Source organism: Leopardus geoffroyi, chromosome C2, assembly GCF_018350155.1.
Source record: "Leopardus geoffroyi isolate Oge1 chromosome C2, O.geoffroyi_Oge1_pat1.0, whole genome shotgun sequence".
Taxonomy (NCBI): domain Eukaryota; kingdom Metazoa; phylum Chordata; class Mammalia; order Carnivora; family Felidae; genus Leopardus; species Leopardus geoffroyi.
The window spans coordinates 40,527,075-40,552,590 of record NC_059333.1 but is presented as its reverse complement, the minus strand read 5'-3'; the positions used below and the strand labels follow the sequence as shown (position 1 = coordinate 40,552,590).

Sequence of the window (25,516 nt, the reverse complement as noted above, 5' to 3'; positions counted from 1 at the left end):
AGTTTTTCATACTCTTTCTCAATATCTTTAAAGTTTCATAACAACATCTCTCAATTATTAATCTTTGCCTTATTATCTAAGTTAAATAAAATTCTATCAGTGAGATGATTCATCCACAATCATCAGAATTGAAGTCACAAACCTATTGATGCGCTCGAATAAGAAATGAGGATGCTGATATTAGAAATGTTGCAACACTCATGTGATTTTAATGCAATTCTTCCCCTTTAGGTTTCTACAAGATATGGGGAAGAAGAGAAGATATCCCATGGGAGAGTGAACATAAGTGTTGAGTTGGCACTTCAACAGAAATATGAGCTTGACTTAAATTTTCTATGTTTCTCCCACCCCTGGCATTTTACAGTAGTCAGAGGTTAATTGCAAATGATGGCGACTGTGAAGTTACTGAGTTGAAAAATTCCCTGAAATAATTATGTATTAATGAATGGAACAAAGAATTTAATGACAAATTGGAGAGCGGAATAGATAATTTTATGGGCATCCGTCCATGAAAAAGAGCTAAATAGGTATCATATAATGAGATGTAGCAATGCATCAATAAAACGATCTTAAATGATAATGAGTCTGACAGATAAGAAGTAAAACATAAAGAGGATTCAGAAACCAACAAGATAGTAAGCAGATTATTTGCAGCGTGCATCGGACTACCAAATCGCAATTCTATTCAGACAATTAAAAATCATGTACAGTGTCTGCAAGAAAAGGAGAGAACTTGTAAAGCTCCATTTTTAAAAGAAAGGTGCTGCTAAATCATCTTGGAAGATGCACCCAAATGCCCATAAACTAGTGTCTTTACTTACCAACACCTTTCATCTGGCCTGGATGACCTTCTTTCCCTGTAGTCGGCAAATGACTCCCCAGGTCATTTATGTCAGTGCAAATGTTTACATATTGTGTTTGAAAATATGTAAATGTTTACAATGTATAGAGAAAATATGGCAGTAAGGCATATAATACATTTATGCTAAGTTTAGGAATAGTTTTATAATCCTCATGTAACTTGGGTGTGTTTGTTCATTAAGTTTGTAAATGTTGAAGGTAATTTGACATTAAAGAATCTGTCATGTTGAATTTGTCATTTTAATTTGAATGTTTAAGAAAATGGATTGATATTGAACTTATGGGTTTTATTTATTTATTTATTTTTTAATTTTAAGTAGGCTCTACACCCAATGTGGAGCTTGAACTCATGATCCTGAGATCGAGTTACATGCTACTGGCTAAGCCAACCAGGCACCCATACACTTATGGTTTTTAATTTGTATTTTTAAAGATTACGTATTTGATGTTATAATTTTGGTTTTAAGATGAAATAATTAAGAGATATACTTTTTGTACTTATGATTTTAACTTGATAACTGCAAGAAAAGAGTAGTTGTTTGTATACAATATTTTATTACTTAAATATTTAATACTTTAAAACTCTAGAAATTTAGACTTTTAAGGTTTGTAAGTAGTAGTTAAGTGTTTAAGAGATTGTTTATTAGATTTGTAAATCTCTCTTGTTAGGTGTGTGAAATGCTTGAGAGACTTGGATGTGTTAAAATTTGTAATTCTAATTTAAAATGTCTAAGGAAATTGAATTAATCAGGCTTATAAATGCTGCCAAATGTTTAGGGGAAATTAATCTGCCAAACTTATAAGTCAATTGGGCGCTGATCAAAGAACAAAGGGAGAACTCCATGTTTTTTATTTTAACAAAAATGCTAGATTTATATGTACATTTATTAGATAGGATTTCTCTTTGAAGATTTAATAAGAATTTAAATTGTAATTTTATTAAATTGAATGCAAATTAAAATATGCACCACTGTCAGCATTCTTTTTATATATCTGCATAAAATTTTCTTCCTGTACATTAAGAAATGATTGATTTGAAATGGAGTGGGGAACACATTCAGCAGTAACTCACTTCAGTCCTAGCATGGGTATCAATATGCGAGTACTTTTTTGAAAAAAATGAAACTTCATTTTGCATAATTTGGAATAATGTAAAGTACCTATCACCTCCCATCATATCACAGGGTGCATGATATGCTTATGACATTACTGGGGATATAAATCTTGACCACTTAGTTAAGGTATTGCCAGGTTTCTCCACTGTGAAGTTACTATTTTCCCCTTTCAATTAATTTTTTTTTTATGTTTATTCACTTTTGAAAGACAGAGAGAGACCGAGCACAAGCAGGGGTGGGGCAGAGAGAGAGGCGGACACAGAATCTGAAGAACGCTCCAGGCTCCAAGCTGTCAGCACAGAGCCTGACGCGGGGCTCGAACTCATGAACCTTGAGATCATGACCCCAGTGGAAGTAGACGTTGAACCGACTGAGCCACCCAGGCGCCCCTCCCCTTTTAATATTCTATACTAAGCCCAGCCCATACTTAAAGGAAGAGGTTGGGAGTTAAGCTCTACCTCCTGGAGGGAGAGCTATCTATTTATATTATTTGGAACCCTTCTGTAAGGAAGATTTGTTTCTTCTCTCCCAATTCTTCACTAACCTCTTAACAACTCCAATCTCTAAAATTACCTGTGGCACCTCAAAGGATTGCTAAGGGGATCCATAATAGATATGAGTAGATATGAAGTTCTATAAGAACTGCAAAGTTTTAAGCAATTATATTCCCTCAGGTATATTTTTGAAATTAAGTTTTAAAGCATGTATTTAAAAATAGCGTACATTTTATCTAAGTGTGTTAAGGTATTGAGTAGTACCTTGAATTATTTTTGCTTCTTTGAGATGTCACAAAGAACAAACTCTTCATCAATGAAGGGCAGGTTACGGACTATTGACTGGGTAACACAAACTCTTTAAAAGGAGCACATTGCATAGGTGCTATCCATGATTACATTATATTATGTGGGTCTGTGCTGGACAGTTCAGGATATAAGGTACATATAAGGTAAGAGCCACACATATAACATAGAGTTCTAAACTTCCCACTAAAATCATAAGATCACCTTTGACAATTTGATATTGGGAAAAGAATGATAAAATATTTTAATGGACATTTACAATAGTTTTATTACATTAATGAAATCCAAATTATATTTTCAACAGAGGTCCCTGATGTAAGACTTGTGATCTAAATTCAAAGGCTATCATGTCTAAATCACAGTTATTAATCTCTTTTTCATATTAGAATTTCACTTGTCAGACTCAGCAGGCTGGCAATTACTGAGTGCAATAAGTTGCAAGTTATTAAATAATCAAATAGTAAATGTCAAATGATCAAACATGGGCTCATTTAAAAGAAATAAGAAAACAATCAATTTGCTGTAGTCTGGATCATTAGACAGGCCAGCCTTGTTTCAAAAGATTCTTTTAACTTCCTAAATTTTTCTTGTAGCATTGCAAACCTAGATATGTGAGATTTTTTTTTTGCCTCTAAATCAGTCAGAAAACTTGTCTGAATTTGGAGAAAAAAAATATTCTCTAGGCTTAAATTGATAAAACTTGGTCTTTTGTGTTTTGAAAACCTTATCCTCAACAAATTCTCAACAAAACACTAGCAAACTGAATTCAACAATACATTGAAATAATTATTCACCATGATCAAGTGGGATTCATTCCTGGGATGCAAGCATGGTTCAAAATTCACAAATCAATGTGATACATCACATCCATAAGAGGAGGGAAAAGAACCATATGATCATTTTAATGGATGCAGAAAAAGCATTTGACAAAGTACAACATTCATTCATGATAAAACTCAACAAAGTAGGGTTAGAGGGAACATACCTCAACATAATAAAGGCCATACATGAAAAACTCACAGCTAATATCATCCTTAATGGGGAAAAACTGAGAGCTTTCCTCTTAAGGTTGGGAACAAGACAAGGATGTCCACTCTCACCACTTTTATTCACCATAGTACTGGTAGGCCTAGCCATAGCAATTAGACAAAAAAAAAAGTATTCAATTTGGTAAGGAAGAAGTCAAACTTTCACTATTTCCAGATGACATGATACTATGCATAGAAAACTCTAAAGACTTCACGTACACACACACACACACACACACACACACACACACACACACACAAAACAACTGCTAAATGAATTCAGTACAGTTGCAGGATACAAAATCAATGTCCAGAAATCTGTTGTATGTCTATACATCAATAATGAAGTGGCTGAAAGAGAAATTAAGAACACAATCCCATTTATACTTGTACCCAAAATAATAAGATGCCTAGGAATAAACCTAACCAAAGAGGTGAAAGACCTGTATTCTAAAAACTATAAAACACTTAAAATAAGTTGAAGATGACACAAAGAAATGAAAAAGATCTTCCGTGCTCATGGATTGGAAGAACCAATATTGTTAAAATCTCCATACTACCCAAAGCAATCCACGAATTCAATGAAATCCCTGTCAAATACCAACAGCATTTTTTTACAGAGCAAGAACAAACAATCTTAAAATCTGTGTGGAACCACAAAAGACCCCGAATAAACAGAACAACCTTGAAAAAAAATGGCAAAGCTGGAGGCATCACAAGTCTAGACATCAAGTTATATTACAAACCTGTAGTAATCAAAACAAAATGGCATTGGCACACATAGATCAGAACATAGAACAGAATAGACAATCCAGAAATGAACCCAGGATTATATGGCCAATTAATCTTTGACAAAGTGTTGGGAAGACTAGACCACTTTCTTACACCACACATAAAAATACATTAAAAATGGATTAAAGAGCTAAATGTAAGGCCTGAAACCATAAAAATAACTTCTTTGATATTGGTCGTAGCAACTTCTTTCTAGATATGTCTCCTGAGGGAAGGGAAACAAAAGCAAAAATAAACTATTGGGACTACATCAAAATAAAACGCTTCTGTACAGCAAAGGAAACAATCAACAAAACTAAAAGGCGTACTACAGAATGGGAGAAGATATTTGCAAATGATATATCCAATAAAGGGTTATTATCCAAAGAACTAATACAACTCAATACCCGAAAAACAAATAATTCAATTAAAAATGGGCAGAAACACATGAACAAGCATTTTTCCAAAGAAGATATCCAGATAGTCAACAGACACATGAAAAGATAATCATTATCACTTATCATCAGGGAAATGCAAATCAAAACCACATTGAGATATCATCTCACACCTGTCAGAATGGCTAAAATCAACAACACAAGAAATAACAGATGTTGGTAAGGATGTGAAGAAAAAGGAACCTCCTTGCATTGTTTTTGGGAATGCAAACTGGTGCAGCTACTGTGGAAAACAGTATAGAGGTTCCTTAAAAAGTTAAAAATAGAACCACCTTATGATCCAGCAATCACACTACTGAGTATTTATCCAAAGAATACAAGAAAACTAATTCAAAGGGATACATGCACCCCATGTTTATAGCAGCATTATTTACAACAGCCAAGATACGGAAGCAGCCCATGTGTCCATTGATTGATGAATGGATAAAGAAGATGTGATACAGATGTATATATACATACACACACAGTGGAATATTATTCAGCCATAAAAAGAATGAAATCTAACCATTTGCAATGATGTGGAAAGAGCTAGAGTATAATGCTAAGTGAAACAGTCAGTCAAAGACAAATACATATGATTTCAGTCATGTGGAATTTAAGAAACAAAACAAACAAGCAAAGGAAAAAATAAGAGAGAGAGAAATCAAGAAACAGACGCTTAATTATAGAGAACTGATGATTACCCTAGGGGAGGTCAGTGGGGAGATGTATTTAATACATGATGGGGATTAAGGAGTGTATTTGTTGTGATGAGCACAGGGTGATATATGAAGTGTTGAATTACTATATTGCACACCCAACACTAATATAATATTGTATGTTAGCTAACTGGAATTAAAAACTTAAAAAAAGAAAAGTTGGAACAACCTGAAATCTAAAAATAAATAGTTTTCCATAATAACTGGGAAATGCAATGTGGTAGGATAAAAAATAGGATTTTTTTGGTATAGTAAATTTAGTCACTCACAATTTTATGAATGTATCTTCTTCAGTTCCTCCTAAAAGAATAAGAATTATAGGGGCACCCGAGTGTCTCAGTTGGTTAAGCATCTGACTCTTGATTTCAGCTCAGGTCATGATCTCACAGTTTTTGAGTTTGAGCCCCATATTGGGCTCTGAGCTGACAGCAGAGCCTGCTTGGGATTCTCTGTCTCCCTCCCTCTCTTTCCCTCTTCCACTCACACAGGAGACAGTGTGTACACTCCTACTCTCTCTCTTTCTCTCTCTCTCTCTCTCTCAGAATAAATAAACATTAAAAAAATAAAATAATAGGAATTATAGATGCTAACATTTCTCAATTTCTTATTTTGTACTAAGCTGTTAAATACTTTAGCTCATTATCTCATTTAATCTTTACAACATCCTCCAGGCAAGTACTTTTATTTTCCCTATTTTTATATATGAGGACACTGAGTTTTAAAAAAGTTATGTAGTTAGTAAATGATCAAGAAGGAATAGACTGTGAGCCTTGCTCATAGCCATTCATTATTTTGTACTCCCCAAATAAGGAAATAATCAGAATTCCTGATATAAAAATTGCTTCAATTAGGTGGATTTTTTTTGACAATCCATAAAGTCGATATTTTTATCTCACAGTGCTTTTTTTCTCATCTGCAATATATTTAGTAATTTCATGCTTCAACTTTAATGCTTTACAAAATATGTATCCACATCACTTCCCTGGGTTATTAAAATTTCCTGGGTTATTAAAATTTCAGTGGGCAGACTCATTAATGTAAATTTGGTAAGTCTTTGATTGTGTTTTACTTCAACTATTTACTTTGGAAATTTCAAAACTTGGGGAAAATTGAAAAATAGAAAAATGAGAACCCACATAAGCTCAAATATATTTACAAATTGTTAATATTTTGATACATTTTCTCTCTCTTTTTCTCATTACCTCTCTCTTTCTCTCTCATACATATGTGGATACACTCCTCAATGCACGTATATAACATATATACACATACACACATACTTTTTTGGCTGAAACATTTTATTTATTTATTTTTTAATATAATTTACTATCAAGTTGGCTAACATACAGTGTATACAGTGTGCTCTTGGTTTTGCGGGTAGATTCCTGTAACTCATCGCTTACACACAATACCCAGTGCTCATCACAACAAATGTCCTCCTCAATGCCCATCATCCATTTTAGCCTCTCCCCCACCCCCTCATCTACCCTCAGTTTGTTCTCTGTATTTAAAAGTCTCATATGCTTTGCGTCCCTCCCTCTCTGTTTGTATTTTTCCCCTTCCCTTCACCCATGGTCTTCTGTTAAATTTCTCAAGTTCCACATGAGTGAAAACATATGATATCTGTCTTTCTCTGACTTAGTTCACTTAGTATAATACCCTCCAGTTCCATCCATGTTACTGCAAATGGCAGTATTTCATTCTTTCTCATTGCCAACTAGTATTCCATTGTATATATAAACCACATCTTCTTTATCCATCCGTCAGTTGATGGACATTTAGGCTCTTTCTATAATTTGGCTATTGTTGAAAGTGCTGCTATAAACTTTGGGGTACAAGTGCCCCTATGAATCAGCACTCCTGTATCCTTTGGATAAATTCCCAGTAGTGCTATTGCTGGATTGTAGGGTAGTTCTATTTTTAATTTTTTGAGAAAACTCCACACTGTTTTCCAGAGTAGCTGCACCAGTTTGCATTTCCACCAACAGTGCAAGACGGTTCCCGTTTCTCCACATCCTCGCCATTGGCTGAATCATTTTAAGAGTTAGTTATGGATTTTAATTTTAGGTACCAATCAATGAATTGGAGAAATATTGATTTCCCTGTTGACAAAGGGAATTTTCAACTTTAACACTTGTGAGCCCTGCTCCTAGGCTCCCAGGGAAGCTATACTTTACCATTTACAAAGGTCAAAATGACTCCACAAAACCTCAAGTCATGGGCTCTATTTCTGTCCTGAGAACATATTGATTGTGCATCTTCTTTAGTTAAAAAAATAACCAAAACAGAGATTCCAAACATAAAGATAAGAAAAACAAAAAAACCTCCCTGGTTCTCATAAGATTAAAGTCATACAACCTTGCACATACTGAAAACATGAGATAAAGTCTGTAATTTTCCAGAATGTCCTTCATCATGATGATTTGTAGCTCTTTATGCAGAAAAGTATACAGCCCTGCACCAAATGTTCCTTCCCCACGGTGGTCTCTTTGTGAAGATGGTGAATCGTAGGCAGTAGTCCTATCTCGGGCTCGAGTAGAACTCTTTTCCTTTCTCTTTAAAGTTTTAAAAAAAAGGTTTGTTCATTTTGCATAGACAATGTAAATGGAGTAATCCAGTTAACATTTCTTTTTTTTTTATATTGAATTAGTCCAATTTTATTACCAAAAAGTTGCCTATGAAACATTCTTCATTAAAGCGTCTGCTAAAATCTATTATAATGCAATTCCTATTGTTTGTATAAAATATTTTTTTTTGATTTTATAACTTTATTTTTTTTATTAATATATGAAATTTATTGTCAAACTGGTTTCCATACAACACCCAGTGCTCATCCCAAAAGGTGCCCTCCTCAATATCCATCACCCTCCCTCCCACCCCCCATCAACCCTCAGTTTGTTCTCAGTTTTTAACAGTCTCTTATGCTTTGGCTCTCTCCCACTCTAACCTCTTTTTTTTTTTTTTCTTCCCCTCCCCCATGGGTTTCTGTTAAGTTTCACAGCATCCACATAAGAGTGAAACCATATGGTATCTGTCTTTCTCTGTATGGCTTATTTCACTTAGTATCACACTCTCCAGTTACATCCACGTTGCTACAAAAGGCCATATTTCATTTTTTCTCATTGCCACGTAGTATTCCATTGTGTATATAAACCACAATTTCTTTATCCATTCATCAGTTGATGGACATTTAGGCTCTTTCCATAATTTGGCTATTGTTGAGAGTGCTGCTATAAACATTGGGGTACAAGTGCCCCTATGCATCAGTACTCCTGTATCCCTTGGATAAATTCCTAGCAGTGCTATTGCTGGGTCATAGGGTAGGTCTATTTTAATTTTCTGAGGAACCTCCACACTGCTTTCCAGAGCGGCTGCACCAATTTGCATTCCCACCAACAGTGCAAGAGGGTTCCCATTTCTCCACATCCTCTCCAACATCTATAGTCTCCTAATTTGTTCATTTTGGCCACTCTGACTGGCGTGAGGTGATATCTGAGTGTGGTTTTGATTTGTATTTCCCTGATAAGGAGAGACGTTGAACATCTTTTCATGTGCCTGTTGACCATCCGGATGTCTTCTTTACAGAAGTGTCTATTCATGTTTTCTGCCCATTTCTTCACTGGGTTATTTGTTTTTCGGGTGTGGAGTTTGGTGAGCTCTTTATAGATTTTGGATATTAGCCCTCTGTCCGATATGTCATTTGCAAATATCTTTTCCCATTCCGTTGGTTGCCTTTTAGTTTTGTTGGTTGTTTCCTTTGCTGTGCAGAAGCTTTTTATCTTCATAAGGTCCCAGTAATTCACTTTTGCTTTTAATTCCCTTGCCTTTGGGGATGTGTTGAGTAAGAGATTGCTACGGCTGAGGTCAGAGAGGTCTTTTCCTGCTTTCTCCTCTAAGGTTTTGATGGTTTCCTGTCTCACATGCAGGTCCTTTATCCATTTTGAGTTTATTTTTGTGAATGGTGTGAGATAGTGGTTTAGTTTCAACCTTCTGCATGTTGCTGTCCAGTTCTCCCAGCACCATTTGTTAAAGAGACTGTCTTTTTTCCATTGGGTGTTCTTTCCTTCTTTATCAAAGATGAGTTGGCCATACGTTTGTGGGTCTAGTTCTGGGGTTTCTATTCTATTCCATTGGTCTATGTGTCTGTTTTTGTGCCAATACCATGCTGTCTTGATGATTGCAGCTTTGTAGTAGAGGTTAAAATCTGGGATTGTGATGCCTCCTGCTTTGGTCTTCTTCTTCAAAATTACTTTGGCTATTCGGGGCCTTTTGTGGTTCCATATGAATTTTAGGATTGCTTGTTCTAGTTTCGAGAAGAATGCTGGTGCAATTTTGATTGGGATTGCATTGAATGTGTAGATAGCTTTGGGTAGTATTGACATTTTGACAATATTTATTCTTCCAATCCATGAGCAGGGAATGTCTTTCCATTTCTTTATATCTTCTTCAATTACCTTCATAAGCTTTCTATAGTTTTCAGCATACAGATCTTTTACATCTTTGGTTAGATTTATTCCGAGGTATTTTATGCTTCTTGGTGCAGTTGTGAATGGGATCAGTTTCTTTATTTGTCTTTCTGTTGCTTCATTGTTAGTGTATAAGAATGCAACTGATTTCTGTACATTGATTTTGTATCCTGCAACTTTGCTGAATTCATGTATCAGTTCTAGCAGACTTTTGGTGGAGTCTATCGGATTTTCCATGTATAATATCATGTCATCTGCAAAAAGCGAAAGCTTGACTTCCTCTTTGCCAATTTTGATGCCTTTGATTTCCTTTTGTTGTCTGATTGCTGATGCTAGAACTTCCAGCACTATGTTAAACAACAGCGGTGAGTGGGTATCCCTGTCGTGTTCCTGATCTCAGGGAAAAAGCTCTCAGTTTTTCCCCGTTGAGGATGATGTTAGCTGTGGGCTTTTCATAAATGGCTTTTATGATCTTTAAGTATGTTCCTTCTATCCCGACTTTCTCAAGGGTTTTTATTAAGAAAGGGTGCTGGATTTTGCCAAAGGCCTTTTCTGCATCGATTGACAGGATCATATGGTTCTCTTTTTTTTTGTTAATGGGATGTATCACGTTGATTGATTTGCGAATGTTGAACCAGCCCTGCATCCCAGGAATGAATCCCACTTGATCATGGTGAATAATTCTTTTTATATGCCGTTGAATTCGATTTGCTAGTATCTTATTGAGAATTTTTGCATCCATATTCATCAGGGATATTGGCCTGTAGTTCTCTTCTTTTACTGGGTCTCTGTCTGGTTTAGGAATCAAAGTAATACTGGCTTCATAGAATGAGTCTGGAAGTTTTCCTTCCCTTTCTATTTCTTGGAATAGCTTGAGAAGGATAGGTATTATCTCTGCTTTAAACATCTGGTAGAACTCCCCTGGGAAGCCATCTGGTCCTGGACTCTTATTTGTTGGGAGATTTTTGATAACGGATTCAATTTCTTCACTGGTTATGGGTCTGTTCAAGCTTTCTATTTCCTCCTGATTGAGTTTTGGAAGAGTGTGGGTGTTTAGGAATTTGTCCATTTCTTCCAGGTTGTCCAATTTGTTGGCATATAATTTTTCATAGTATTCCCTGATAGTTGTTTGTATCTCTGAGGGATTGGTTGTAATAATTCCATTTTCATTCATGATTTTATCTATTTGGGTCATCTCCCTTTTCTTTTTGAGAAGCCTGGCTAGAGGTTTGTCAATTTTGTTTATTTTTTCAAAAAACCAACTCTTGGTTTCGTTGATCTGCTCTACAGTTTTTTTAGATTCTATATTGTTTATTTCTGCTCTGATCTTTATTATTTCTCTTCTTCTGCTGGGTTTAGGCTGCCTTTGCTGTTCTGCTTCTATTTCCTTTAGGTGTGCTGTTAGATTTTGTCTCTGGGATTTTTCTTGTTTCTTGAGATAGGCCTGGATTGCAATGTATTTTCCTCTCAGGACTGCCTTCGCTGCGTCCCAAAGCGTTTGGATTGTTGTATTATCATTTTCGTTTGTTTCCATATATTTTTTTATTTCTTCTCTAATTGCCTGGTTGACCCACTCATTCGTTAGTAGGGTGTTCTTTAACCTCCATGCTTTTGGAGGTTTTCCAGACTTTTTCCTGTGGTTGATTTCAAGCTTCATAGCATTGTGGTCTGAAAGTATGCATGGTATAATTTCAATTCTGGTAAACTTATGAAGGGCTGTTTTGTGACCCAGTATATGATCTATCTTGGAGAATGTTCCATGTGCACTCGAGAAGAAAGTATATTCTGTTGCTTTGGGATGCAGAGTTCTAAATATATCTGTCAAGTCCATCTGATCCAATGTCTCATTCAGGGCCCTTGTTTCTTTATTGACCATATGTCTAGATGATCTATCCATTTCTGTAAGTTGGGTGTTAAAGTCCCCTGCAATTACCACATTCTTATCAATAAGGTTGCTTATGTTTGTGAGTAATTGTTTTATATATTTGGGGGCTCCCATATTTGGCGCATAGACATTTATAATTGTTAGCTCTTCCTGAAGGATAGACCCTGTAATTATTATATAATGCCCTTCTTCATCTCTTGTTACAGCCTTTAATTTAAAGTCTAGTTTGTCTGATATAAGTATGGCTACTCCAGCTTTCTTTTGGCTTCCAGTAGCATGATAAATAGTTCTCCATCCCCTCACTCTCAATCTAAAGGTGTCCTCAGGTCTAAAATGAGTCTCTTGTAGACAGCAAATAGATGGGTCTTGTTTTTTTATCCATTCTGATACCCCATGTCTTTTGGTTGGCACATTTAATCCATTTACATTCAGTGTTATTATAGAAAGATACGGGTTTAGAGTCATTGTGATGTCTGTATGTTTTATGCTTGTAGCGATGTCTCTGGTACTTTGTCTCACAGGATGCCCCTTAGGATCTCTTGTAGGGCTGGTTTAGTGGTGACAAATTCCTTCAGTTTTTGTTTGTTTGGGAAGACCTTTATCTCTCCTTCTATTCTAAATGACAGACTTGCTGGATAAAGGATTCTCGGCTGCATATTTTTTCTGTTTAGCACACTGAAGATATCGTGCCAATTCTTTCTGGCCTGCCAAGTTTCAAAAGAGAGATCAGTCACGAGTCTTATAGGTCTCCCTTTATATGTGACGGCACGTTTATCCCTTGCTGCTTTCAGAATTTTCTCTTTATCCTTGTATTTTGCCAGTTTCACTATGATATGTCGTGCAGAAGATCGATTCAAGTTACGTCTGAAGGGAGTTCTCTGTGCCTCTTGGATTTCGATGCCTTTTTCCTTCCCCAGTTCAGGGAAGTTCTCAGCTATAATTTCTTTAAGTACCCCTTCAGCACCTTTCCCTCTCTCTTCCTCCTCTGGGATACCAATTATGTGCATATTATTTCTTTTTAGTGTATCACTTAGTTCTCTAATTTTCCCCTCATACTCGTGGATTTTTTTTATCTCTCTTTCTCTCAGCTTCCTCTTTTTCCATAACTTTATCCTCTAGTTCACCTATTCTCTCCTCTGCCTCTCCAATCCGAGCCGTCGTCGTTTCCATTTTGTTTTGCATTTCGTTTAAAGCGCTTTTCAGCTCCTCGTGACTGTTCCTTAGTCCCTTGATCTCTGTAGCAAGAGATTCTCTGCTGTCCTCTATACTGTTTTCAAGCCCGGCGATTAATTTTATGACTATTATTCTAAATTCACTTTCTGTTATATTATTTAAATCCTTTTTGATCAGTTCATTAGCTGTTGTTATTTCCTGGAGATTCTTCTGAGGGGAATTCTTCTGTTTGGTCATTTTGGATAGTCCCTGGAGTGGTGAGGACCTGCAGGGCACTTCCCCTGTGCTGTGGTGTATAACTGGAGTTGGTGGTCGGGCCGCAGTCCGACCTGATGTCTGCCCCCAGCCTACCGCTGGGGCCACAGTCAGAGTGGTGTGTGCCTTCTCTTCCCCTCTCCTAGGGGCGGGATTCACTGTGGGGTGGTGTGGCCCGTCTGGGCTACTTGCACACTGCCAGGCTTGTGATGCTGGGGATCTGGCGTATTAGCTGGGGTGGGTAGGCAAGGTGCACGGGGGCAGGAGGGGCAGGCTTAGCTCGCTTCTCCTTAGGTGGACTGCTTCAGGAGGGGCCCTGTGGCAGCGGGAGGGAGTCAGATCCGCTGCCGGAGGTTTGGCTCCGCAGAAGCACAGAGCTGGGTGTTTGTGCGGAGCGAGCAAGTTCCCTGGCAGGAACTGGTTCCCTTTGGGGTTTGGCTGGGGGATAGGCGGGGGAGATGGCGCTGGCGAGCGCCTTTGTTCCCCACCAAACTGAGCTCTGTCGTCCGGGGGCTCAGCAGCTCTCCCTCCCTTTGTCCTCCAGCCTTCCTGCTTTCCGAGCAGAGCTGTTAACTTATGACCTCCTAGACGCTAAGTCGCGCTTGCTGTGGGAACACAGTCCGTTAGGCCCCTCCGCTTTTGCCAGCCAGACTTGGAGGCTCTGCTTGGCTGGCGAGCCGCCCCTCCGCCCCGGCTCCCTCCCGCCAGTCCGTGGAGTGCGCACCGCCTCGCTGCCCTTCCTACCCTCTTCCGTGGGCCTCTCGTCTGCGCTTGGCTCCGGAGACTCCGTTCTGCTAATCCTCTGGCGGTTTTCTGGGTTATTTAGACAGGTGTAGGTGGAATCTAAGTGATCAGCAGGATGCGCGGTGAGCCCAGCGTCCTCCTACGCCGCCATCTTCCCTCCGGATCCAGTTAACATTTCTAAAATCAACTTTAACTCTTACCAGGTTTCAATAATCACAATTTATCAAATGACAATGAATTTTTATTTATTCAACTTAAATTTTTGACATTATGTTTGTCTTTTTATTGATGTCTTTGAAAAATTTTTTAAAATATTTATATCTGAGAGAGAGAGAGAGAGAGAGAGAGAGAAATAGGCGAGAGGCAGAGAGAGATGGAGACAGAATCTGAAGCAGGCTCCAGGCTCTGAGCTGTCAGCACAGAGCCTGACGCGGAGCTCGAACTCATGAGCTGTGAGATCATGACCTGAGCCGAAGTGAAATGTTCAACTGACTGAGCCACCCAGGAGCCTTCTTGATGATGTCTTTTAAAGAGTACTGATTTTGGTGAAAAGCGTATATTTTTTAAAATCAATTGTATTGAGGTGTAACCTATGTGTAGTAAGCTGTGTCCACTTAAAAAATACATAATTTGATACATTTTTGACAGACATACACACCTGAAAACCACACCACAAGATCTGGAAGTCTTCTATCACTCTCCAATGTTTCCTTGTGTCCCAGTGTAGTCCATCATTCCCTTTGCTCTGAGCCCAGGCAACCACTTATTTATTTGTCAGTATAGATTAGTTTGCATTTCTTAGACATTTATACTAATGGAATCATATGTTGTGTACTTTTTTGTGCCTTACTTCTTTTTTTTTTTTTTTTTTCAACGTTTATTTATTTTTGGGACAGAGAGAGACAGAGCATGAACGGGGGAGGGGCAGAGAGAGAGGGAGACACAGAATCGGAAACAGGCTCCAGGCTCTGAGCCATCAGCCCAGAGCCTGATGCGGGGCTCGAACTCACGGACTGCGAGATCATGACCTGGCTGAAGTCGGACGCCCAACCGACTGCGCCACCCAGGCGCCCCTTTTGTGCCTTACTTCTTACATTCAGCATCATGATTTCAAGATTCATCCATCTCTGAGTAGTCCTTCAGAAACAACATAATTGTACATATACTTCCTCCCTGTACACTTGTCCCCACAAAATGAGTTTTCAACACGAAAGCATTTGTATTATGATTTGATTAAATATATACTCAATTGTTCTCAGTGAAGAGCAAATTTAAGTATAATGTGCATTTGAAAATACAATAGCTATAACATCTTCAATACTTCTAATGGCAGAATAGAAGAGGCCATATTAAACAGTATTGATGAAATGCAGGGCAGTTCAGTATAAATAGGAGTTTCTATGCTCAGTAGGTGGAGTTATTTTTCCACCTTTTTATCACGGTAATTTTGAAGGATGATTCATATGATGAAATAACTTTTTATCATGGTAATTGTGAAGGATGATTCATATGATGTGTTAATTGGGGGGATGTGGCTTTTATCAACGTTTATTTATTTTTGGGACAGAGAGAGACAGAGCATGAACGGGGGAGGGGCAGAGAGAGAGGGAGACACAGAATCGGAAACAGGCTCCAGGCTCTGAGCCATCAGCCCAGAGCCCGACGCGGGGCTCGAACTCACGGACCGCGAGATCGTGACCTGGCTGAAGTCGGACGCTTAACCAACTGCGCCACCCAGGCGCCCTGGGATGTGGCTTTTAAAAACATCATGTATTGTTTGTAACTGTGTGTGTCTTCTTTTCTGTGTTGACTTTGTTTTTCCCATGGTATTGGCCTTTTAAACTATGTGCCTCTGAGTCCTTTAATTTATAAATTTGTTATCTTAATAAACATTGTAAAAATGAAAATAAAGTTTCATCCTCTGTTGAATGTATTCATAGTCTCTCTTTTTTATTCCTGAGTAATATTCCATTGTATGACTATATCACATCTCGCTTATCCTTTCACTGACTGATGGACATTTGAATTGTTTCCAGTTTGGGGGTATTGTGAATAAAAAAGCTATAAAAATTCATTCACAAGACTCTGTTTTCACTATTTTGGATTCAATGCATAAGAATGGAATAACCGGTTAGGCAGTACAATAAGTCTATCTTTAAAATTTTAGGAAACTGCGGAACACTTTTCCAGTTATTACCTCATTTTTCCTCTATATCAGCAGTGTTTGAGAGTTCTGTTTGCTCCACATGTTCAGCAGCCCTTGGTATTGTCAGCTTGTTAATTTTAGCCATCCTTGCGTGTGGTGTTATCTTCTTATGAATTTTAACACCAGTTCCTTAATGCTAATGATGTTGAGAGCCTTGTGCTAATTGGTCAGTCATCTTCTCTTGCAGAATGTCTTCTCAAATCTTTTGCCTAGTTTGTATTGGGTTATTTAATTGGGATCACAGCACATACTCTGTATGCATTCAATCTTTTTAAGTGTAATAACACTTGTGTTTTCTGTCACGTGGTGAATCTTTGTGACTGAAATGTGTATTCTGCAGTTGTATATAATAATCTATAAATTTCAGTGATGTCAAGGTCATAGAGTATTGTTCAGATTATCTACCTGTTAACTGATATTTTTTCCTAGTTGTAGGGATTACTGAAAAAAGAGTGTTAAAACCTCTTACAAAGATTGTAGAACCTTTTATTTCTCCCTTTAATTATGCCTCTATTTGCTTCATGTCATCTTAGCTGTCTTATTATTGTACACTTTCATGATTGTTATGTATTTCTGATGAATTGATCTTTTTATCATTATGAAATGTCCTTTACCTCAGGCAGTATTTTAAAGCCTATTTTATCTGATACTAATATAGTATTTACAACCTTCTTATGCTGATAGATCTTTTTCCTTCTGTTTATTTTCAACTACCTGTGTTTTTATATGTAAAGTGTATCTCCCATAAACAGTATATTTGGGTATTGCTTTCACATCTATCGTGAAATTTTTCGCCTTTTAATCAGACTATAATCTTTAATCCATTAACATGTCATTGATATGGATTTAGACCTACCATCTTGCTATTTTTAAAATATGTTCCTCAGTCAGACGAGGATTTTGTAGTTATAATTGCAATACATGTTACATCTGCATTATAATATTAATTTTTGCTTCAAATGGTTATATAATTTTAAATTAAGGAAATTATTCTTTTATTTTATCCAGATATTTATCATTTCCAGTGCTATTCATTTCTTCTCAAAAAACATTTCCCTTCCGCATGAAAACTTCCTTTGGCATTTCTTATAGTCTAGGTTTGCTGCCAACAAATTCTCTTAACTAATATTTTTGTTTACTTTTGTACTCCAAGGTTGTTTTCACTGAAAATAGAAATTTGAGTTAACTATTTTCTTGTTATTATGTTTTTTTTGTTTTTTAATGTTTTTAATGTCATCTCTTAAATAACCCCCCCACTTTCTGGCTTCTGTAGTTTCCAATTAAGAAAGCTAGAGTGGGGTGCCTGGGAGCCTCAGTTGATTAAGAGTCTGGCTCTAGATTTCAGCTCAGGTCATTCTCTCATGGTGTGTGAGTTCCAGCCCTGTATCCCTGCACTGGAGTGTGAAGCCTGCCTGAAATTCTATCTCTCTGCCTCTCCCCAGCTTATTCTCTCTCCCTCAAACTAAATTAATATTTTTTTTTTTAAAGTAAGCTAGAGGAATTGTTTCCCAAATGTAGTATGTTGTTTACTCTGGTTGCTTTCAAGATTTTCTCTTTATCTTTTGTTTTTAGGAGTTTGAGTATATTGTTCCTAGGCATGACTTTCTTTGCATTTATGTTTCCTGGGGTCTACTGGGCTTTAAGGAGTTCTAAATTTATATCTTTTACCCAAACTAGAGAGATTATCAGTCATGATTTCATCATATAATTTTTCTACTTCATTTTCTCTTTCCTTTCTTCTGGGACAGTAAGTACACATTAATTACTTATTTTGATCGTCTTTTCTGACAGGTTCTTGAAAATTTATGTTTTCATTTTTTCCCCTCTTTTCTTTAGATTGGATCATATCCACAATCTATCTTTTATGCTCACTGATTCTTTTCTGTCATCTCCCTTATCCTATTATAGATAGATATCTATTGAATTTTCAATTTAAGATACTTTATTTATTTATTTATTTATTTATTTATTTATTCACTTATTTATTTAAGAGGGAGCAGGGGAGGGACTGAGGGACAGGGAGAGAGAATCTTAAGCAGGCTCCATGCCCAGTATGAAGCCCACGGCAGGGCTCAATCTCACAACCATGAGATCATGACCTCAGCTCAAATCAAGAGTCAGATGCTTAACCGACAGCCACCCAGGCACCCCAAGATTGATTGACTGATTGATTGATTGATTGATTTAATTTATTTATAGTTTAAAATTTAAATCCAAGTTAACTAACATATAGTATAATAATGTTTTCAGGAATAGAATTTAGTGATTCACCACTTACATAAGATATTTTATTTTTTAATTCCAAAATTTTGGGAGGTTTTAGAAATATTTTCCATATTTCTGTTGAGATTTTCTAAGTTGGTTTTCAATATGAGTATATTTCCCTTTGCTTTATTATATAGTTACAGTAGTTATGGAATGTCCTTCTCTGATATTTTTCACTTCTGGTACATCTTGGAATTGGCTTCTATTAATTGCTTACTTCTTGAGAGTGGGTGACTTTTCTTAGCTGCTTGTATAACTATTGCCTGCTCTTGGACCAAATCTACAATAGTGTGAAATTCAAACCATTTTGGAATCTTCTTTCAAATTTTAGCTCTCCTGCAAGGGTCTCCACATCTTTGCTCACAGTCCAGAGCTTTCCAGTTGCTAGTTTAATTTTGTTATTGTTCTATTTTGTCCAGAGTTTATTGTTGTTATATGCAGGAGTGTGAATCTGTAAAGAACCTTCCTCTTTTGCCATTCTGGAAACCAAAGTCCTGTGTGTGAACACTACTATTTAGCTTGAATGATTATTTATGTTTATGTTATCCATTTTTGCAACTTAGAATAAAGATATATTTAAGTGGTTTTTGATGAAAGTTTTATATGAAACTAGGTTACAGAATATATATTTGTTTTGAACAAAGTGATTTTATGATTAAGATTGCAAATCTATTAATATTTCTTGAATTAAGAGAGAAATCATTTGAAATACATAGTAAAGTTAATTTTATTGAGTTAACCCTTAAATTATATTCAAATTTTCATCTTATAGATATATGAAAAATATTTTTTTAAATGTTAAATTTTATATCTCTTTTAAAAATAATGGGATATATCAGAATCACTGGAAAGGAAATTCCTATTTTAAAATTATAGTTAGATAACAGAAAAAATTACTATCATTAAAATTTATATATTATTAATAGTGTGAGAAATAAGATGTTTTAAATATAGATGTTTTAAATATAGAGGTTAAATAAATCTTGCTTATCTAACTAAATTTTACATACAAATAAATATATTGGCTAAGCTCTACAAGAAATGAATAATTCATTTTATGGAAATGTTGGTAACACTTTACATTAGAATAATATGAGAAATCTGTTTCTTTTACTGAAATTTTGAGAATCTTGGGATTGGCATCTTTTTCTTTAATGAAAGATTCTATATATTCCAGAATGTTGTTATGACACTATTACAGAAAATCTAATTAAATATAGCATCTAAGGAGGGGTGTGTGTGTGTGTGTGTGTGTGTGTGTGTGTAGTCTATGTGTTGGGGGCCATGGTTGACTATTGAACTACCAACTTGACATTAAATAAAGTAATTTAACTTGTAAGACAACTCTAAAGTTATGGAGGATTATGGGTTAATACTCAGTAAAATAACAAGACATTAATGATATTTAATATCGTGACATATATCAATGTTAAGAATTATATTGTATAAGTGAAAATAGGAAATGAAATACGGTTAAATATAAACCAAGGTAAATATTTTATTTTTTTTTACCATTTTCTTTAATATATTTTTAAAAATTACATCCAAGTTAGTTAGCATATAGTGCAACAATGATTTCAGGAGTAGATTCCTTAATGCCCCTTACCCATTTATCCCATCCTCCCTCCCACAACCCCTCCAGTAACCCTCTGTATGTTCTCCATATTTAAGAGTCTCTTATGTTTTGTCCCCCTCCCTGTTTTTATATTATTTTTGCTTCCTTTCCCTTATGTTCATCTGTTTTGTATCTTAAAGTCCTCATATGAGTGAAGTCATAGGATATTTGTCTTTCTCTGACTAATTTCGCTTAGCATAATATCCTCTAGTTCCATCCATGTAGTTGCAAATGGCAAGATTTCATTCTTTTTGATTGCTGAGTAATACTCCATTGTGTATATATACCACATCTTCTTTATCCAGTCATCCATTGATGGACATTTGGGCTCTTTCCATACTTGGCTATTGTCTATAGTGCTGCTATAAACATTGGGGTGCGTGTGCCCCTTTGAAACAGCATACCTGTATCCCTTAGATAAATACCTAATAGTGCAATTGCTGGGTCATAGGGTAGTTCTGTTTTTAATTTTTTGAGGAACCTCCATACTGTTTTCCAGAGTGGCTGCACCAGCTTGCATTCCCACCAACAATGCAAAAGAGATCCTCTTTCTCCACATCCTGGCCAACACCTGTTGTTGCCTAAGTTGTTAACTTTAGCCATTCTGACAGGCGTGAGGTGGTATCTTATTGTGGTTTTGATTTGTATTTCCCTGATGATGAATGATATTGTGCATTTTGTCATGTGTCAGTTGGCCCTCTGGATGTCTTCTTTGGAGAAGTGTCTATTCATGTCTGTTGCCTATTTCTTCACTGGATTATTTGTTTTTTTGGGTGTTGAGTTTGATAAGTTCTTTATAGATTTTAGATACTAACCCTTTATCTGTCATTTGCAAATATCTTCTCCCATTCCATCGGTTGTCTTTTATTTTTGCTGATGGTTTCCTTCACTGTGCAGAAGCTTTTTATGTTGATAAGGTCCAAATAGTTCATTTTTTCTTTTGTTTCCCTTGCCTCTAGAGACATGGAGAATAAGAAGTTGCTGCGGCCAAGGTTAAAGAGGTTTTTGTCTGCTTTCTCTTTGAGGATTTTGATGGCTTCCTATATTTTTAATAAAAATTGAAAATGAAAACAAATTTTTCCTCTTTCTGTATTCAAGAAAAAGAAAAGAAATGAAAAAGAAAAAAAAAATAAAATTGAATAGATGGAGTGGCAAAACAGACTGAAATACAATTGAAATAACATCGTTTTCCCCTAGAAGTCAAATTATGAAGCACTCCATAGTCCATAAAGTAAGCAGGCGGAGAGACTTGTGGTGTTCCTGAAGAGCGAGGTTGGCCCAGTTAGGCAGGGATTAGTGTAACAGCTCCATCCTCCACTAGATGGTGCTGCTTAGCTTACTGGGGTGGACTGTTGTGGCACTTGTAGGTGTATTTGTGCATGCGTGGGAGGGGTGTCATCCAGCTACCCAGTCTCTAGTATCAGAACTCTGTTCTCCTCGATCAGCAATCATGCACTTGTCCTTTGTCTTCAGCTTCTGTCCACTCCCTGCTTGTACACTGTCTGTGACCAAGTTGTCACATTGCCAGGCGGCACCTCCTTCCTGAGTTTTATCTCAGATACGGCTTTATTTCCTGACCCCTCACTTCTGAGGGACTGTGGCTTTGACCTGCTCATATCCTCTGGGTGAGGGTCTCACTGAGCAATGGCTGGGTGCTGGCTGCACCCAGGAATGTGACATAGATAATGTCACCATTTTCTACTTCCAGCCTACTTTTTTTTCTTTTAATTTTTACTTATTTTTGAAGAAGAGAGAGAGAGAGACTGAGTGGGGGAGGGGCAAAGAGAGGGAGAGACACAGAATCCCAAGCGGGCTCCAGGTGCTGAGCTGTCAGCCCACAGCCTGACGTGTGGCTTGAAGTCAGGAACCATGAGATCAGACCCAAGCCAAAGTTGGGTGCTCAACTGACTGAGCCACTCAGGTACCCCCAGCATACTTTTAAATTTAAAGAAACAGGAACAGTTTTGTTGAAATCTATAGGTAACCAAGAACGTATCCATAGCATATATGATTCAAATGATCCTATATAATTACTGCATGCATACTTAAAAAGCACAAATCCAGACTCGTTTTTCACTATCTACTTTAAAATATTTATATTTCTATCTATATTCATGTAACATTTTGGGATGGTATTTATGACATATTTCTAATGAAAGATGAAAAAAATAGCAGACTTTCTCCTGTATTTCATAGCATTAACAAACTGAATACTGCTTTTTTCAACTATAATATGACACTTATACAATAGACTTTGAATAAAACTCAAGTTCAAGCAAAGACCTAGGGAAAGGTATAAACCAATTACTAACAACTTTTACATAATGGCTGGAAATAGCCTACAAGTATTTTCCCTGTTTTTATTTTTCTGTCTATTCTTGTTTGCATGTGTATGCATATGAGTGTGTGTATGTAAAGACTGAGATCAATACACAAGAGTAGATCTGAAAGCACAACGACGCATTTTTACTCAGAGAAAATGAACAAGCTTAAAAAGATACTGCCTCTGCCTTATCCTACACTTCTACCTGAAACAAAACTATGAGCAATAGAAAGAGTCTGATCCAGCTGGGGAAGGCAAAAATACTCTTTTGTTATATCCCTATCCTGTGGAAAATCATTTTTGTCAACATTTCTGGGTCAATTACACCTTTTGCACCAAATGATTTAGCAGTTACTTAATGGGTCTACCAGGCTTTTACTGGGAAGGTTTCCACAGTCTTTAGTAATATCTACTTTTCTTCAAGGTGATTTGATAACCAACAATCTGGGTCATGAATGGTCTAATCTAATACGTGAATGGTCTAATAAAACTCCATACATGTTTCAGCTTAATCTTTCAAAGCAAAACCTCTGCTCTAGAATGACTAATCTTATTATTGGCCACAAAAATGTCCTGCTAATTCTTACCTCTTAGCCTTCCCCTATATTCTCAGTCTATTCAAAATTCACTCATTTCTCAAGGTAATGCTCATTCTTCCTCCTCCATTAAAGCTAGGATCAACTGTCCAAGTCCATGTTTGTTTCCCATTTGTGAACCATTTTAGAAACACTTAATTGCCAAGAGAATAAAACTGAGAGAGAAATTGGGGAAACCATAAAATTCATTTTACTTGAGGTCTGGAAAGAAGTAGAAATTTGGAAGTCTATGGGAAGGAAGGAGGTTTGCTTACTCCTCTCCCCTTTCTCTTATCCTTAGCTAAGAAAAAGACTATTACCTTTTGGTTGAATTATTAGGCAAGGCTGTTCCACGTTAGAGCTCATTCTCTATACACAGTACTGTACAGTAGCAGTTGGGAACTTGAATTTGAGAGTCAGACATGGAGTCATGCTCTGCCTATAATAGTTGGAGCTTTGGATAGGTTAAATTCTCTAAACCCCAGGTTCCTTATTGGTAACATAAGACTAATAATAGTGTCTTCCTCATATTGTTGTCAGAATGATAAGATATAAGGCAATCATGCATTTATGGTGTCTGGCATCTAGCAATAACTTAATATTGTTTTATATTCTTCATTTATAATTCATGTTATGTTATTAATACTTTACATTAAAATTAATATTTTCTTAAATAATTTGTCACATAATTTAAAAATACTTTACCTATCTTTTTGGAATGGTTTTCCAGTGCCATGCATCAGTGGACACTCAATCGATATTTAGTGAACTGGAAGGAAAAGGGAAGGGAATGAGAAAATTCATTATCTACTCTGGACAGACATTAGGCTAGATAATTCAGGCACATTATCTCACTCAATTCTTATAATATACTATGTGGTCACATTAACCTATTTGCTTTCATTACAGAGAAGAAAAACAGCTTGGAGACATAATATAGTTTGGCTAATGTCTCAGAACTTGTACAGGGCAAAACTATGGTTACTTTCCAGAGATTTTAAGTCATTGAAAATTTTTTATTCTTTCTACTTTATCAGTTTTTCTTTTTTAACTGAAATCAATGGACTAATACCACCAAAAAATGATGCTTTCTCATGACCTTTTTAGACATTATATTTAATATTCCTAGACCTAAAATTACTTTTTGGACGTCTGACTTTTTTATTATGATAAAAAGCTAAAACATAAAATTTCCCTCCTTAACCATTTATAAGTGCATAGTAGTGTTAACTATATGCATACTGTTGTGCAACAGATGTCTAGAACTTTTTCATCTTGCAAAACTGAAAGTCTATACCTATTGAACAACCACTGGCAACCACCATTCTACTTTATGTTTCTGAGTCTGACCACTCAAGATACATCATGTAATCGAAAACATGCAGTATTTGTCTTTTTGTGATTAGCTTATTTCATTTAGTATATTGTCCTTATGTTTCATACATGTTGTAGCATATGACAGGATTTCCTTCTTTTTTAAGACTGGATAATATTCCATTGTATATAACTACCATATTTTCTTTATCTATTAATCCATCCATGGACATGTAGGTTGTTTCCAGCTCTTGGCTATTGTAAATAATGCTGCAATAAACACGGAGGTGCAAATATCTCTTCAAAATCCTGTTTTCAGTTTTTTTGGATGAATATCAAGATATGGTATTGTAGAATCATATGGCAGTTCTATTTCTAATTTTCAGAGGAATCTCCATACTGTTTTCCATAGCAGCTGCACCATTTACATTGCCATCATCAGTGTACAAGAGTTCCCATACCTCCACATCCCATCAATACTATTTTTATTTTTTATTTCCTAAAATACCTAAATATTAGTGATGTTGAACATCTTTTCATATGCTTATTGGCCATTTGTGTGTGTATGTGTCTGTGTGTGTGTGTGTGTGTGTGTGTGTGTATATATATATATATATATATATATATATATATATATATATATTGCAGGAAAATGTCTATTTAAATCCTTTACCCATTTTTATATCAGGTTTGTTTGTTTGTTCATTGATTTGATTTAATTTGCTTTTTTTGTTGTTGCTGTTGTTGTTGAGTTGTAGGAATTCCTTATTAATGTTGACTATCAACACCCTGTCAGATATATAGTTTGAAAAATATATTCTTCCATTCCATAGGTTGCCTTTTCACTTGTGGACAAAACTTGTTGATTGTTTCTTTTGCTGTATTGAAATTGTAAAGTTCAACATAGTCCTGTTTGCTAATTTTTTTGCTTTTACTACCTGTGCTGTTGTCATACCCAAGAAATCAT

General features: G+C 36.2%; 1 long non-coding RNA gene across 2 annotated transcripts in view; it reads right to left on the bottom strand.

Moving 5' to 3' along the window:
- The window catches only part of LOC123610742, a 98,782-nt gene that overhangs the window by 4,372 nt on the left and 68,894 nt on the right, over positions 1 to 25,516 (bottom strand). For both annotated transcript variants that reach the window (XR_006718274.1, XR_006718275.1), the window contains exon 3: positions 23,941 to 24,004. This is a non-coding gene — a long non-coding RNA (uncharacterized LOC123610742). The remainder of the gene's footprint in view (positions 1 to 23,940; positions 24,005 to 25,516) is intronic.